Source organism: Triticum dicoccoides, chromosome 7A (assembly GCF_002162155.2).
Source record: "Triticum dicoccoides isolate Atlit2015 ecotype Zavitan chromosome 7A, WEW_v2.0, whole genome shotgun sequence".
Classification (NCBI taxonomy): domain Eukaryota; kingdom Viridiplantae; phylum Streptophyta; class Magnoliopsida; order Poales; family Poaceae; genus Triticum; species Triticum dicoccoides.
The window spans coordinates 696,566,804-696,585,265 of NC_041392.1; positions in this window are offsets into that span (position 1 = coordinate 696,566,804).

Below are 18,462 nucleotides of genomic sequence, written 5' to 3' on the forward strand. Positions count from 1 at the left end.
AGATTTCAGAAAAGTCAAAACATGAAATTTAGCCCCACTACGCCACCCTCTGAAACCTTCCCGCGATGGAGCCGGATCCCCTGACGTACGGCCACCTGACGTTGGGCCACTGACGCGTGGGTCCGGGTCCACACATCAGCGAGTGCGCCGTACGTCAGAGGAGCTGCGTCCTCCCGCGATGGCACCGACTCCCTACCCAGAATTCGACAGCTCCATTGCACCGGAAGAATCATTGTATCACCAACTATCGCGTGCCGGAAATCCGAGGATAGCTAGGCACCGCCGGTATATTCCCATGCATGTAGTAGTATCACGAAAGTAGGACACGAGAGGACACGAGGACGACGGGGTGTACGCATGCATTTGCCACTTACATCAACAAGTCATGTCTGGTGCCCCAGAGGATGGACCTCGTGTCGTGCTAGGGCAAGGGCTATGCTTGTCCTTCCAGCTAATTCATGGACGGACACGATCTGTGGACGACGACACTACTACTACCTGATTTGACCCGGCCCGACAGGATCTATCAACTGTTTCGACCGGAAAGGGCGCTGGGGGGGTGGGTGTTGTTATCTTTGTGACATATTTTCTAATGCATTTAACGTACACCATTTCTAGTGATATATCAAAATTGGGAATCATAAAAGGATGCTATGAAACTTGTAGGAAATTTGCATAGTTTAACTTAATTAGCAGCGTTCAAGTGGCTCACACGCTGCTAACAGGCTTTCTAGCAGCGTATAGCCTCTAAACGCTGCTAAAACAATCACTAGCGGCGTGTACGGGACCTCAAACGCTGCCAATTTTCTTTGTAGGTTCATAATTTCATGCTCCCATAATATGCCACTCTCCGTTTTGCTTTAAATCACTATACAAAATATGGTAATTCAAATATACTTTTTAACTATCCAAATTAACCAATTTACTACATTGTTATAAAATTTACTACATTGTTATAAAATTTACTATACTTTGAATGGTCCGTTACTATATTTTGTATGGTTTTGCTAAAACTCATTCAGCTGAGATTTTTTTTGGTCTCATTCACTTTTTCCACCATTAGATCCAATCACGTCACGATTCATGTTTTGTCCAGACGGAACGCTTGTAGCGACAAGGCGCGGCCCATTTGTTTTGTCGCATGCTGAGGGAGAGGACCCTGTGATAGGTTTTTGTCCCCTGGGCTTGTGTGGGCCTCTAACGTTGGGTCTGTTCTTTTTACTTTTTGTCCTACAGGGTGCAGGGGACAAGTGATGTCTTTTTCTGCATTTCGTTTTTCTTTGCTGTTTTAGTTTTTATCCATTATTTCTATTTAAGTTTCAATTTTACCTTCTTTTTTATCTTATATCTTTTTCACTTTTTTGGTTTTCATTTTTGGGTTGGGAGAGAACATGTAAAAATATTTTTCACTAATTTCTACGTAGATGAGATTTGGTTAATTTTTTAATTGTACTAGAAGATAGATATTTTATAGTACTTTTTTGTGTTCCCAGTTTATTCTCTCATTTGTGTTTTCTTTTTTATGCTTATCATTATTCACATTTTTGACTTACAAAGAAGATGACAGCAAGATTCATTCTAGAATGGAAGAGAGTGTGAAAGAAGTTATGGTTCCCATGATTTGTTTTAATATCCTCTGACTATAGTATAAGGGAAGAGTAGTGGTTCTAGTTTCTTTTTTATTTCCTTTTTTTCATTGAATTTTTTGGGGTTTTGTTGTTCTTCTATGTTTTTGTAAGTTCATATTTTTACTCATGCTTCTCTTTCTCATTTTTCTTATTGAGGTTTTTTCTTCTTCATCTATTAAAAAGTTCTTTTGTCTAGCGTCGCACCACACACGCAATAAGAAGCTTGGCAACTTCCACGTAGTTGCAAGCGTCACGCCTCGAGCGCAACTGCAAGAATCACAACATGCACGCAATTGCAAGCCCCGTCATACGTGTGTAACAATGAAGAATTCTTATTTTACCACAAGACACGTAACCACAAGCGTTATAACTCGATTGCACACGCACACACAATGCCCATGCAACTCGGTCGAGAGGGGGGTTGCCAGGGCCAGTTGGATGTCCATCACTAGACATACAATTGCAAGTGTGTAACCCGACAACAACTGCATGGCCACAAAGATACTGCAACTGATGTCAAGCAAGGGTTGTCGGGCCAGTTGCATGTCGACAACAACTCGATGTCACTTGCAACTCAACCCTGGACTTGCAACTAGGCAGTTTTTTGTGTGATGTTTCATAATTGCCCCAATTGCATGTCTACCATCGGCTCGCAACTAAGAGGGCCCGCATGTCATTTGAATGTAGACCATCGACTTGCAACTGTTCTTATGTGTTGTTCTTATTGTTGCCCTAGTTGCAAGTCCACCATCGACTTGCAAGTGGTGGTGTTTACTCGATGTCACTTACAACCCAACCCTAGACTTGCAACTAGATTATTTTTGTGTGTGTTGTTTCGTAATTGCCCCAGTTGCAAGTCCACCATCAACTCGTAACTGTGAGGACCCGCATATCGTTTGCAATTAGACCATCGACTTGCTACTGGTCTTGTGCGTTGTTGTTGTTGTTGTTGTTGTTGTTGTTGTTGTTGTTGTTGTTGTGTTGGTTGTTGGGGGTGTTTACTTGATGCCACTTGCAAGTCAACCCTGGACTTGCAATTGGTCTATTTTTGTGTGTTGTTTTCATAATTGCTTTAGTTGCAAGTCCAGCATCGTCTCACAACTGTGGGGACCACATGCCACTTGCAACTCAACCATCGACTTGCAACTTGGGGTGTTTACTCGATGCCACTTGTAACTCAACCTTGGACTTGCAACTGGTCTGTTTTTCATGTGATGTTTTGTAATTGCCCTAGATGCAAGTCCGGGGTCGTCTTGCAACTGCGAGGCCCCGCATGTCACTTGCAAGTCGACCCTCGACTTGCAACTCGAGGGTGTTTACTCGATGTCACTTGCAACTCAACCCTATACTTGCAAATGGGGCTATTTTTTGTGTGTTGTTTCGTAGTTGCCCCAGTTGCAAGTCCAGGGTTGACTCGCAACTGCAAGGGACCGCATGTCACTTGCAACCCTGCCCTCGACTTGCAACTGGGGGGGGGGTGTTTACTCGATGTCACTTGCAATGCAACCCTAGACTTGCAACTGGGGCAGTTTTTTGTGTGTTGTTTTATAATTTACCTAGTTGCAAGTCCAGGGCCGAATCGCAACTGTGAGGGACCGCATGTCCTTGCAAGTGGACCCTCGACTTGCAACTAGGCTTGTGTGTTGTTTTTGTTGTTGTTGTTGTTGTTGTTGTTGTTGTTGTTTGTTGTTGTTGTTGTTGTGTTGGTTGTTGGGGGTGTTCACTTGATGCCACTTGCAAGTCAACCATGGACTTGCAATTGGTCTATTTTTGTGTGTCTTGTTTTCGTAATTGCTCCAGTTGCAAGTCCACCATTGTCTCACAATCGTGGGGCCCACATGCCACTTGCAACTGGGGGTGTTTACTCGATGCCACTTGCAACTCAGCCCTGAACTTGCAACTGGTCTATTTTTTGTGTGATGTTTCGTAATTGCCCTAGTTGCAAGTCCAGGGTCGACTCGCAACTGCGAGGGCCCGCATGTCACTTGCAACTAGGGGGTGTTTACTCGATGTCACTTGCAACTCAACCCTAGACTTGCAACTCGGGCTATTTTTTGTGTGTTGTTTCGTAATTGCCCCAGTTGCAAATCCAGGGTCGACTCGCAACTGCGAGAGCCCACATGTCACTTGCAACCCGACCCTCGACTTGCAATTTGGGGGTGTTTACTCGATGTCGCTTGCAACTCAACCCTAGACTTGCAACTAGGGCAGTTTTTAGTGTGTTGTTTCGTAATTTCCCCAATTGCAAGTGCAGGGTCGAATCGCAACTGTGAGGGCCCGCATGTCACTTGCAAGTAGACCCTCAGCTTGCAACTGGGTTTTTTTGTGTGTAGTTTGTAATTGCATCAATTTGCAACTTCACCATCGACTCCACCATGGACTTGCAAGTGATTTATTTTGTGCGTGCTATTTCCGTAATTGCTCCAGTTGCAAGTCCACCATCATCTCGCAACTATGGGGCCCACATGCCACTTGCAACTCGACCATCGACTTGCAACTGGGAGTGTTTACTCGATGCCACTTGCAACTCAACCCTGCACTCACAACTAGTCTATTTTTTCTGTGATGTTTCATAATTGCCCTAGTTGCAAGTCGAGGGACGACTCATAACTGTGAGGGCCCGCATGTCACTTGCAAGTATACCATCAACTTGCAACTGGGGTGTTTACTCGATGTCACTTGCAAGTCAACCCTACACTTGCAAACCAGCTGTATTTTGTGTGTTGTTACGTAATTGCCCCAGTTGGAAGTCGAGGGTCGAATCACAACTACGAGGGCCCGCATGTCACTTGCAAGTAGACCCTCCACTTGCAACTGGGCATTTTTGTTTATAGTTTGTAATTGCCTCAATTGCAAGTCCACCATCAACTCGCAACTTTGCGGCCTGCATGCCACTTGCAACTCGACCCTTGACTAGCAAATGGTCTGTTTTGTGTGTGATGTTTCATAATTGCCCCAGTTGCAAGTCCAGGGTCGGCTCGCAACTGCGAGGGCCCACATGCCGCTTGCAAGTACACCATCGTCTTGCAACTTGGGGTGTTTACTCGATGTCACTTGCAACTGGGGTGTGATGACTTTTTTATCATGCGATAAACATTTTTGAATAAATGATTTTTCAAATATGTGGCTAAAAATTTTAAATACGCGGCAAACATTTTTTAAATACGTGATGAAGCATGTTTTGAATATATGACTTTTTTCAAATATGTGATAAGCATTTTTTTACATATGAACGTGTCATATTTTTTTCAACAGTATAGTATTTTTGTTTTTGATGTTTAACATTTTTAGAACAATTTTTTGAAAAAGTATTTCTGAAAAATTAAAAAATGTGTGGGACAAAATTGGGCATGAGCCTGCGCCAAAAGCATCTTGTTGCTGATTACTGCAGAACAAAAATGCAGCTACGCGTGACGCGGACAATGGGTCTAGTATTCTATTTTCCTTTTCATGAAACATGGACATGTTGTAACTTTTTCATGATAATTATTATTGGCTAGATGAATATATACTTTCCTAGTATACTTGCACACCACCACATTTGAATCATTCTTTCTATGTGTTTTTTATATATACTAGTAGTCCTTTTTGGTCATGTTACTAGTCAATATTTTTGTACAGACCAAGTACAGTTTTTTGTACACACTAGTTAATGTTCTAACTTTGTCTACCCGCGAAAAAAATCTAACTTTGTCAGTTCTTTATTTAAAAATGTTGGGTTCATTGAGGTCGTAATATACTAGCCTAATGAATAGTACTTAAAAGGCAAATAGAAAAAGCTTGTGGCAATGGAGTCTTGATACTCTCATCAAAAGATAAGAGAAGGATGTTCCTACAAGGCTTCACAGAGTTCAGCGATTCTGGGCCGTCGGATCAGTTTGCTTGATGCGATTCAGGGCGTCGGATCAAGATCTGGAGGAAGCTGGGTCGTTGGATCTGAGATGATCACTGCTGGAATGAATAGTAATGGCAACAAAATGTGTATGCCATGCCCCCACCAGGGCATTTCGGTCATTTCGCGTAGTGGGGGTATAAAAGGGGGCCGCTACAGAGACCTAGCCGCCTCCTCCCTCGCTCGCTCCTGCAGCCGCCTTCCTCTTCCCTCGCTCGCGCCTCCGCCCCGCGCATCCCCCGCGCCCAGCTCCTCCCGCCTCGCCGCCGCCTCCTCTCCCCTTCCCTCCCACGCGCCTCCTCTCCTCCCACCCACATCGCCGTCGCCGCCACCCACCGCCTCGAACGGCGCCGTCGACGGCCAGATCCGCCACAACAGAGCGCCCCCCCCAACGACGACGAGCAGCAGAGGAGGGAGGATGAGGAGCATGACGGCGGTGGCGACAGGGAGCAGCAGTAGCAGGCCAAGGCGTCTCAGCAGCAGGCCTTCGGCGATGCCGACGAGCAACAACGGAGGGAGGACGAGGAGCACGACAGCGGCGGCTACGGGGAGCGGTGCGGCACTACCAAGGACGTGCTGGAGCGGCTCGACGCGCCGGCCACGTGCGCCGAGGAACCGGCTGCTACCAGGGCTAGGGTTTCGGTTGTTGGCTCCAACACCGGCGGCTATGTCCGGTGATTTCATCCCCTCCCCTCCTTCATCCTCATCTCTCTCTCTCTCTCTCTCTGACAACTCCTCCCCCATCGTCTTGGCTTGCAGGCTGCCATCGTCGCGGAGCTGGACAAGATCATGGTGTCCCCAAACTTTTTAGGCTGCTGCTCCTATGTCCATGGCGTCCCGGAGAAGCAAGGTGTGTTTCTGCTACTCCCTACACTGCTTGATATTACTATTCCTCCATTCATAGCAAGAGATGTGCTGCTGCTACTTCTGTTGTTATGTCTTGCTTTAATTGCTAGATTCAGTGTATTAACACGTTATTATATGCAGGGTTCTGCTGATTGTATTGTCAAAGTGGCTGGGCGCTGTCATCTTCTTTTTGCAGGTATCACCATGTAGTCATTATCCTTTTCAGAACAACTATTTTATTACTGTTCTCAGATCCCCATTGCCTAGACATTATTCTCATATCTCTTCTTGCATTTTTTCCCATATATTATGAATTCTCAGGAGCCCACCACCGTGTCACTTTAGGGTGTTGTACTCTTTTCTTTTTTGTCTTGATTCTGGTAGAGGCCAAAAGAATTTGTGCTTGTTTTTAGTGGGCTGTGGACATATGCCTTTTATTTCTTGGCTGGACGTTGGTAGGAACCCTGCTGGGTTTGTTCCTTTTTGCATGCAGGAAGGCTAGGTTTTGGTAAAGGAGCTGTGGCTTCTTATTCGTTTACTACTCTAGCTAGGTTCCAAGGAAGGGGCTCTTTGGAGCTATCTTATTTTGTTAGTTTGCTGTCCAGGGGAGCATTACATCTAGAAACATTTTTTTCAAAGTGTGCCTTTGTTGTCAAGGAGAGGTTTAGTCTTGAGGTCATATGCTAATTAGGAGTACCCTTGGAGATGCTTTGGTGCTTTGGTGTGCCCCGTTTGATTGATGTATTAGGAAGTTTTGTTTGGGATGTGTTGATTGCTACACTTGGTTAGTGTGCATATATGATCACAAAAATCATTCGAGTTAGAAAAGTATCATTCAAGTTCCTTCTATGCCAGATTTGGACTCTTTTCACCTTTAGCGTGCCGGCAGTATTTCACCAACTTGATTTTTTTAACTTCCAAATTTTGGCCTACAATTGATTTAATCATAATTTGCCGATTTTCATTCTTAATTGGCTTGTGTAATTGCTGAACAGGTAAATCGGGAAGCCTACTGTTTGTGTAATTGCTGAAACTGAAAGTTTTGGAGCCAAAATTAACCTCAGTAATAGAGTAGTTCTGTGTTTCTATAGGGACCATGCCAGAGGAACTAATTGTAAGAGCAAGCTGTGCACTACCATCTATCAATTGTGCACATCTTGCTCTTACATTACGTTTACTTCATGTGTCTTGCTGTATTTAATTATGAGATGAATCTTCTTTTCATATTGGCCTACATTATATGTGTTGGGTTTCATAGTAATTTCAAAAAATTTCCTACGCACACGCAAGATCATGTGATGCATAGCAACGAGAGGGGGAGTATGATCTACATACCTAGTATATCGACAACGGAAGCGTTTGGTTGATGTAGTCGTACGTCTCCACGATCCGACCGATCAAGCACCGAAACTACGGCACCTCCGAGTTCTAGCACACGTTCAGCTCGATGACGATCCCCGGACTCCGATCCAGCAAAGTGTCGGGGAAGAGTTCTGTCAGCACGACGGCGTGGTGACGATCTTGATGTACTACTGCTGCAGGGCTTCGCCTAAGCACCGCTATAATATTATCGAGGACTATGGTGGCTAGGGGCGCCGCACACGGCTAAGGAATAGATCACGTGGATCAACTTGTGTGTCTCTGGGGTGCCCCTGCCTCCGTATATAAAGGACTAAAGGGGGGAGGCTGGCCGGCCAAGGAGGGCGCGCCAGGAGAGTCCTACTCCCTCTGGGAATAGGATCCCCCCCCCCAATCCTAGTTGGAATAGGATTCGCGGAGGGGGGAAAAGAGAGAGAGGGGCCGGCCCCCTCTCCTTGTCCTATTCGGACCAAGGGAGGGGAGGGGCGCGTGGCCCATGAGGGGCTGCCTCTTCTCTTTTCCACTAAGGCCCATCATGGCCCATATAGCTCCTGGGGGGTTCCGGTAACCTCCCGGTACTCCGGTAAAATCCCGATTTCACCCGGAACACTTCCGATATCCAAACATAGGCTTCCAATATATCAATCTTTATGTCTCGACCATTTCGAGACTCCTCGTCATGTCCGTGATCACATCCGGGACTCCGAACAACCTTTGGTACATCAAAATGCATAAACTCATAATATAACTGTCATCGTAACCTTAAGCGTGCGGACCCTACGGGTTCGAGAACAATGTAGACATGACCGAGACACGTCTCCGGTCAATAACCAATAGCGGGACCTGGATGCCCATATTGGCTCCTACATATTCTACGAAGATCTTTATCGGTCAGACCGCATAACAACATACGTCGTTCCCTTTGTCATCGGTATGTTACTTGCCCGAGATTCGATCGTCGGTATTCGAATACCTAGTTCAATCTCGTTGCCGGCAAGTCTCTTTACTCGTTCTGTAATACATCATCCCGCAACTAACTCATTAGTTGCAATGCTTGCAAGGCTTAAGTGATGTGCATTACCGAGAGGGCCCAGAGATACCTCTCCGACAATCGGAGTGACAAAACCTAATCTCGAAATACGCCAACCCAACATGTACCTTTGGAGACACCTGTAGTACTCCTTTATAATCACCCAGTTACGTTGTGACGTTTGGTAGCACCCAAAGTGTTCCTCCGGTAAACGGGAGTTGCATAATCTCATAGTTATAGGAACATGTATAAGTCATGAAGAAAGCAATAGCAACATACTAAACGATCGGGTGCTAAGCTAATGGAATGGGTCATGTCAATCAGATCATTCACTTAATGATGTGATCCCGTTAATCAAATAACAACTCATTGTTCATGGTTAGGAAACATAACCATCTTTGATTAACGAGCTAGTCAAGTAGAGGCATACTAGTGACACTTTGTTTGTCTATGTATTCACACATGTATTATGTTTCCGGTTAATACAATTCTAGCATGAATAATAAACATTTATCATGATATAAGGAAATAAATAATAACTTTATTATTGCCTCTAGGGCATATTTCCTTCAGTCTCCCACTTGTACTAGAGTCAATAATCTAGATTACACAGTAATGATTCTCACACCCATGGAGCCTTGGTGCTGATCATGTTTTGCTCGTGGAAGAGGCTTAGTCAACGGGTCTGCAACATTCAGATCCGTATGTATCTTGCAAATCTCTATGTCTCCCACCTGGACTAGATTCCGGATGGAATTGAAGCGTCTCTTGATGTGCTTGGTTCTCTTGTGAAATCTGGATTCCTTTTCCAAGGCAATTGCACCAGTATTGTCACAAAAGATTTTCATTGGACCTGATGCACTAGGTATGACACCTAGATTGGATATGAACTCCTTCATCCAGACTCCTTCATTTGCTGCCTCCGAAGCAGCTATGTACTCCGCTTCACATGTAGATCCCGCTACAACGCTTTGTTTAGAACTGCACCAACTTACAGCCCCACCGTTTAATGTAAACACGTATCCAGTTTGCGATTTAGAATCGTCCGGATCAGTGTCAAAGCTTGCATCAACGTAACCTTTTATGATGAGCTCTTTGTCACCTCCATATACGAGAAACATATCCTTAGTCCTTTTCAGGTATTTCAGGATGTTCTTGACCGCTGTCCAGTGATCCACTCCTGGATTACTTTGGTACCTCCCTGCTAGACTTATAGCAAGGCACACATCAGGTCTGGTACACAGCATTGCATACATGATAGATCCTATGGCTGATGCATAGGGAACATCTTTCATATTCTCTCTATCTTCTGCAGTGGTCGGGCATTGAGTCTTACTCAACTTCACACCTTGTAACACAGGCAAGAACCCTTTCTTTGCTTGATCCATTTTGAACTTCTTCAAAACTTTGTCAAGGTATGTGGTTTGTGAAAGTCCAATTAAGCGTCTTGATCTATCTCTATAGATCTTAATGCCTAACATGTAAGCAGCTTCACCGAGGTCTTTCATTGAAAAACTTTTATTCAAGTATCCCTTTATGCTATCCAGAAATTCTACATCATTTCCAATTAGTAATATGTCATCCACATATAATATCAGAAATGCTACAGAGCTCCCACTCACTTTCTTGTAAATACAGGCTTCTCCAAAAGTCTGTATAAAACCAAATGCTTTGATCACACTATCAAAACGTTTATTCCAACTCCGAGAGGCTTGCACCAGTCCATAAATGGATCGCTGGAGCTTGCACACTTTGTTAGCTTCCTTTGGATCGACAAAACCTTCTGGTTGCATCATATACAACTCTTCTTCCAGAAATCCATTCAGGAATGCAGTTTTGACATCCATATGCCAAATTTCATAATCATAAAATGCGGCAATTGCTAACATGATTCGGACAGACTTAAGCATCGCTACGGGTGAGAAGGTCTCATCGTAGTCAATCCCTTGAACTTGCCAAAAACCTTTTGCGACAAGTCGAGCTTTGTAGACAGTAATATTACCGTCAGCGTCTGTCTTCTTCTTGAAGATCCATTTATTCTCAATTGCTTGCCGATCATCGGGCAAGTCAACCAAAGTCCATACTTTGTTCTCATACATGGATCCCATCTCAGATTTCATGGCTTCAAGCCATTTTGCGGAATCTGGGCTTACCATCGCTTCTTCATAGTTCGTAGGTTCATCATGATCTAGTAGCATGACTTCTAGAACAGGATTACCGTACCACTCTGGCGCGGATCTTACTCTGGTTGATCTACGAGGTTCAGTAGTATCTTGTTCTGAAGTTTCATGATCATTATCATTAGCTCTCTCACTAACTGGTGTAGGTGTCACAGAAACAGTTTTCTGTGATGCACTACTTTCCAATAACGGAGCAGGTACAGTTACCTCGTCAAGTTCTACTTTCCTCCCACTCACTTCTTTCGAGAGAAACTCCTTCTCCAGAAAGTTTCCGAATTTAGCAACAAAAGTCTTGCCTTCGGATCTGTGATAGAAGGTGTATCCAATAGTTTCCTTTGGATATCCTATGAAGACACATTTCTCCGATTTGGGTTCGAGCTTATCAGGTTGAAGCTTTTTCACATAAGCATCGCAGCCCCAAACTTTTAGAAACGACAACTTTGGTTTCTTGCTAAACCATAGTTCATAAGGCGTCGTCTCAACGGATTTTGATGGTGCCCTATTTAACGTGAATGCGGCCGTCTCTAGAGCGTATCCCCAAAACGATAGCGGTAAATCAGTAAGAGACATCATAGATCGCACCATATCCAGTAAAGTACGATTACGACGTTCGGACACACCATTACGCTGTGGTGTTCCGGGTGGCGTGAGTTGCGAAACTATTCCACAAATTTTCAAATGTACACCAAACTCGTAACTCAAATATTCTCCTCCACGATCAGATCGTAGAAACTTTATTTTCTTGTTACGATGATTTTCAACTTCACTCTGAAATTCCTTGAACTTTTCAAACGTTTCAGACTTATGTTTCATTAAGTAGATATACCCATATCTGCTTAAATCATCTGTGAAGGTGAGAAAATAACGATATCCGCCACAAGCCTCAATATTCATCGGACCACATACATCTGTATGTATGATTTCCAACAAATCTGTTGCTCTCTCCATAGTACCGGAGAACGGCGTTTTAGTCATCTTGCCCATGAGGCACGGTTCGCAAGTACCAAGTGATTCATAATCAAGTGGTTCCAAAAGTCCATCAGTATGGAGTTTCTTCAGGCGCTTTACACCGATATGACCTAAACGGCAGTGCCACAAATAAGTTGCACTATCATTATCAACTCTGCATCTTTTGGCTTCAACATTATGAATATGTGTATTACTACTATCGAGATTTAACAAGAATAGACCACTCTTCAAGGGTGCATGACCATAAAAGATATTACTCATATAAATAGAACAACCATTATTCTCTGATTTAAATGAATAACCGTCTCGCATCAAACAAGATCCAGATATAATGTTCATGCTTAACGCTGGCACCAAATAACAATTATTTAGGTCTAATATTAATCCCCGAAGGTAGATGTAGAGGTAGCGTGCCGACTGCGATCACATCGACTTTGGAACCGTTTCCCACGCGCATCATCACCTCATCCTTAGCCAATCTTCGCTTAATCCGTAGTCCCTGTTTCGAGTTGCAAATATTAGCAACAGAACCAGTATCAAATACCCAGGTGCTACTGCGAGCATTAGTAAGGTACACATCAATAACATGTATATCACATATACATTTGTTCACCTTGCCATCCTTCTTATCCGCCAAATACTTGGGGCAGTTCCGCTTCCAGTGACCAGTCTGCTTGCAATAGAAGCACTCAGTTTCAGGCTTAGGTCCAGGTTTGGGTTTCTTCTCTTGAGTAGCAACTTGCTTGCCGTTCTTTTTGAAGTTCCCCTTCTTCTTTCCTTTGCCCTTTTTCTTGAAACTAGTGGTCTTGTTGACCATCAACACTTGATGCTCCTTCTTGATTTCTACCTCCGCAGCTTTCAGCATTGCGAAGAGCTCGGGAATAGTCTTATTCATCCCTTGCATATTATAGTTCATCACGAAGCTCTTGTAGCTTGGTGGCAGTGATTGGAGAATTCTGTCAATGACACAATCATCTGGAAGACTAACTCCCAATTGAATCAAGTGATTATTATACCCAGACATTTTGAGTATATGCTCACTAACAGAACTGTTCTCCTCCATCTTGCAGCTATAGAACTTATTGGATACTTCATATCTCTCAATCCGGGCATTTGCTTGAAATATTAACTTCAACTCCTGGAACATCTCATATGCTCCATGACGTTCAAAACATCGTTGAAGTCCCGATTCTAAGCCGTAAAGCATGGCACACTGAACTATCGAGTAGTCATCAGCTTTGCTCTGCCAGACGTTCATAACATCCGGCGTTGCTCCTGCAGCAGGCCTGGCACCCAGCGGTGCTTCCAGGACGTAATTCTTCTGTGCAACAATGAGGATAATCCTCAAGTTACGGACCCAGTCCGTGTAATTGCTACCATCATCTTTCAACTTTGCTTTCTCAAGGAACGCATTAAAATTTAACGGAACAACAACACGAGCCATCTATCTACAATCAAACATAAACAAGCAAGATACTAATCAGGTACTAAGTTTCATGATAAATTTAAGTTCAGTTAATTTACTTAAAGAACTCCCACTTAGGTAGACATCCCTCTAATCCTCTAAGTGATTACGTGATCCAAATCAACTAAACCATGTCCGATCATCATGTGAGATGGAGTAGTTTCATTGGTGAACATCATTATGTTGATCATATCTACTATATGATTCATGCTCGACCTTTCGGTCTCCGTGTTCCGAGGCCATATCTGTATATGCTTGGCTCGTCAAGTATAACCTGATTATTCCGCGTGTGCAACTGTTTTGCACCCGTTGTATTTGAACGTAGAACCTATCACACCCGATCATCACGTGGTGTCTCAGCACGAAGAACTTTCGCAACGGTGCATACTCAGGGAGAACACTTCTTGATAATTAGCGAGAGATCATCTTATAATGCTACCGTCAATCAAAGCAAGATAAGATGCATAAAAGATAAACATCAAATGCAATCAATATAAGTGATATGATATGGCCATCATCATCTTGTGCTTGTGAAGTCATCTCCGAAGCACCGTCGTGATCACCATCGTCACCGGCGTGACACCTTGATCTCCATCGTAGCATCATTGTCGTCTCGCCAAGCTTGTGCTTCCACGACTATCGCTACCGTTTAGTGATAAAGTAAAGCATTACATCGCGATTGCATTGCATACAATAAAGCGACAACCATATGGCTCCTGCCAGTTGCCGATAACTCGGTTACAAAACATGATCATCTCATACAATAAAATTCAGCATCATGTCTTGACCATATCACATCACAACATGCCCTGCAAAAACAAGTTAGACGTCCTCTACTTTGTTGTTGCAAGTTTTACGTGGCTGCTATGGGCTTAAGCAATAACTAATCTTACCTACACATCAAAACCACAACGATAGTTTGTCAAGTTGGTGCTGTTTTAACCTTCGCAAGGACCGGGCGTAGCCACACTTGGTTCAACTAAAGTTGGAGAAACTGTCACCCACAAGCCACCTCTGTGCTAAGCACGTCGGGAGAACCGGTCTCGCGTAAGCGTACGCGTAATGTCGGTCTGGGCCGCTTCATCCAACAATACCGCCGAACCAAAGTATGACATGCTGGTAAGTAGTATGACTTATATCGCCCACAACTCACTTGTGTTCTACTCGTGCATATAACATCAACATATAAAACCTAGGCTCTAATGCCACTGTTGGGTTTCGTAGTAATTTCAAAAAACTTCCTACGCACACGCAAGATCATGTGATGCATAGCAACAAGAGGGGGAGTATGATCTACATACCTAGTATATCGACAACGGAAGCGTTTGGTTGATGTAGTCGTACGTCTCCACGATCCGACCGATCAAGCACCGAAACTACGGCACCTCCGAGTTCTAGCACACGTTCAGCTCGATGACGATCCTCGGACTCCGATCCAGCAAAGTGTCGGGGAAGAGTTCTGTCAGCACGACGGCGTGGTGACGATCTTGATGTACTACTGCTGCAGGGCTTCGCCTAAGCACCGCTACAATATTATCGAGGACTATGGTGGCTAGGGGCGCCGCACACGGCTAAGGAATAGATCACGTGGATCAACTTGTGTGTCTCTGGGGTGCCCCTGCCTCCGTATATAAAGGACTAAAGGGGGGAGGCTGGCCGGCCAAGGAGGGCGCGCTAGGAGAGTCCTACTCCCTCTAGGAGTAGGATTCCCCCCCCCCCAATCCTAGTTGGAATAGGATTCGCGGAGGGGGGAAAAGAGAGAGAGGGGCCGACCCCCTCTCCTTGTCCTATTCGGACCAAGGGAGGGGAGGGGCGCGCGGCCCATGAGGGGCTGCCTCTTCTCTTTTCCACTAAGGCCCATCATGGCCCATATAGCTCCCGGGGGATTCCGTTAACCTCCCGGTACTCCGGTAAAATCCCGATTTCACCCGGAACACTTCCGATATCCAAACATAGGCTTCCAATATATCAATATTTATGTCTCAACCATTTTGAGACTCCTCGTCATGTCCGTGATCACATCCGGGACTCCGAACAACCTTCGGTACATCAAAATGCATAAACTCATAATATAACTGTCATCATAACCTTAAGCGTGCGGACCCTACGGGTTCGAGAACAATGTAGACATGAACGAGACACGTCTCCGGTCAATAAACAATAGCGGGACCTGGATGCCCATATTGGCTCCTACATATTCTACGAAGATCTTTATCGGTCAGACCGCATAACAACATACGTCGTTCCCTTTGTCATCGGTATGTTACTTGCCCGAGATTCGATCGTCGGTATTCCAATACCTAGTTCAATCTCGTTGCCGGCAAGTCTCTTTACTCGTTCTGTAATACATCATCCCGCAACTAACTCATTAGTCGCAATGCTTGCAAGGCTTAAGTGATGTGCATTACCGAGAGGGCCCAGAGATACATCTCCGATAATCGGAGTGACAAAACCTAATCTCGAAATACGCCAACCCAACATGTACCTTTGGAGACACCTGTAATACTCCTTTATAATCACCCAGTTACGTTGTGACGTTTGGTAGCACCCAAAGTGTTCCTCCGGTAAACGGGAGTTGCATAATCTCATAGTTATAGGAACATGTATAAGTCATGAAGAAAGCAATAGCAACATACTAAACGATCGGGTGCTAAGCTAATGGAATGGGTCATGTCAATCAGATCATTCACTTAATGATGTGATCCCGTTAATCAAATAACAACTCATCGTTCATGGTTAGGAAACATAACCATCTTTGATTAACGAGCTAGTCAAGTAGAGGCATACTAGTGACACTTTGTTTGTCTATGTATTCACACATGTATTATGTTTCCGGTTAATACAATTCTAGCATGAATAATAAACATTTATCATGATATAAGGAAATAAATAATAACTTTATTATTGCCTCTAGGGCATATTTCCTTCAATATGATGGTGCCCCGTTATGGCTTCAAGATGTGGACGGTGCAAGTAGCAGCTCCGATGCAGGGGCGTGGGTGTGCGCTGTAGGAAGCGGTTCCTCCCCGGTTGGACGGCGTTCAGGCGCAACCCCGACGCCCACTGAGTACTGCCTCGGCTACAACCTCCATCGGTGAACTCCATCTTCCGCCTGCTCCTTTGCTTTGGCTACTGTTGGGACATGGCCGTGGCTATGTTGATGTGGTGTTGGTTGGTTCTTGCTCTATGCCCTACTCATGCATAGGGTTTGCAGGCTGTTCATGTTATAGTTGTTGTCATAGGAGCTACCGTGATTCTCTGGTTTACATGTGGATGCCCTGATCCTATAGCTATGCTCATGGATTTGCTATGTTGATCAGTGGCAGTGCTGAGTTCCTATTTGCAAACTGCCAAATGATCTCTTGCTCATAGCCACATCTACATTTGTAGTGTGTAATTTGGTGTTGTCTGGGATAGCTGATCTACCACCACTTGAATGAGCTGATAGGTGATGCCACTGGAGCTGCTAGCCCTGCGGAGCTTTGTAGAGCATCCAAAAATAAGAGAAGGATGTCTCACCGACCCTCCTTAGAGCTCAGACGAATCCGGCCGTCCAATCGATTTCCTTGATGCGTTTCCGGTCGTTGGATCGAGCGGTAGGAGGAGCTGGGCCGTTGGATCGAGCCCGCACGACTGTGGAAATGAATAGTTACACTCCGGGCTTGCCACCGCGTGTAAAACTGGGTGGCCGCCGAGGGCATTTTCGTCGTTTCACATGGTCGGACAGCCGGCCGGTCCGAGGCTATTCTTGCCAGGGCGATGATGATTGACCATGGCTAAAATAAGTGTGCCTTTGAGCAATCGAGGCACCTGTGGATATCAAGTTGGATCCCCCCTCTTGTCTCTAGAATCCTTTTTGATCATGTGATACTTATTGTTCTGTCCTTGGATGGTCATTCTTTTTGAGTGATAACCAGGACAGCTCCACTGTATAAACAGATTGATCTGGTGATAAGAGATGACGGGGGTAGGTTATATGATCGAGGAAAGGTGAATCTGAGCCCACCATGCAATGAACCCTGAACCTTTTTTATTTGTGTTTAAAGGTGTTGCTTATTTATGCTCCAGTGTTTATAGCCGTCTTATGTAAAGATTTCTTCTCTCATACCTTTATTGCATTGTTCTCGATCTTTTATTGTTTGTTGTTGGTCCTTGATTTAATCTGGTTAAGATTTCTTCTCTCTCTTATGTAAATATTTCTTCTCTCTCATACCAATGTTTTGTCCATGTAGTAATAGATATATATTTACATGGAAAAAGGGGTCTGTTCTAAACGTTTCCCAAAGGATTTTTAAAACAAGACAACTATTGATGAAAATGGTTCTGCTTTGTATAGGCGTCGTGAAAATGGGCGAAGATAGTTCTTATGGTGGCATCTTCTGGTGTTGCGGCTTTGCTGCTTGCTGGTGGTAGAACAGCTGACTCTCGACTTAAAATAGTGTTGCAGATTGACCAGACTACTCTTTGTGACATCAAAAGAGGCACACATCTGTGTAATCTTTTGAAAGATACTTCTTTAATCATTTGGTATGTAGCACTTATCACAAACATTAGGTGTTTTGAATGTCTGGACAGAACTTTGTGTGATCTTTTGTCATTTGACGATCATTTGCTTGCTGATGTTCCGTTTGGTTTTCAATATAGCTAGCTATCGGATGGAGATTTTAGTTTTTGCAACAACCCGATCGGATGATTGTTGTAGGTCTGTAGGTAGAGTATGCATCCGATATACTAATGAGAATACTCAGATCACATGATTTGCAATGTTCGTTTTAAATGGCGTCAAGTTGCACATTCTATGGAAATTGTCATTGATGCTTCTTTTGGGGATCAAAATTCTGATCTTTGCCTTTCTGTTTTCTAAGATGGTCTTTGCGTTCTTGTGTTCTAGCTTGCATGCCTAGCAGTTTACTTCTCACGCTGCTTTGATTTATGGCCAGTGGATTACTAAAGAAGAGGAACTCATGTTAGTTTTCAGCATTTATTACCAGTGGATTAGTAAAGATAAGGAACTCGTGTTTGCTTTCAGCTTTGCAGAGCTTCAGATATGTTTCTGAGTTAAATTTAGTCTTTCAGTTGTTAGCGGACCATGG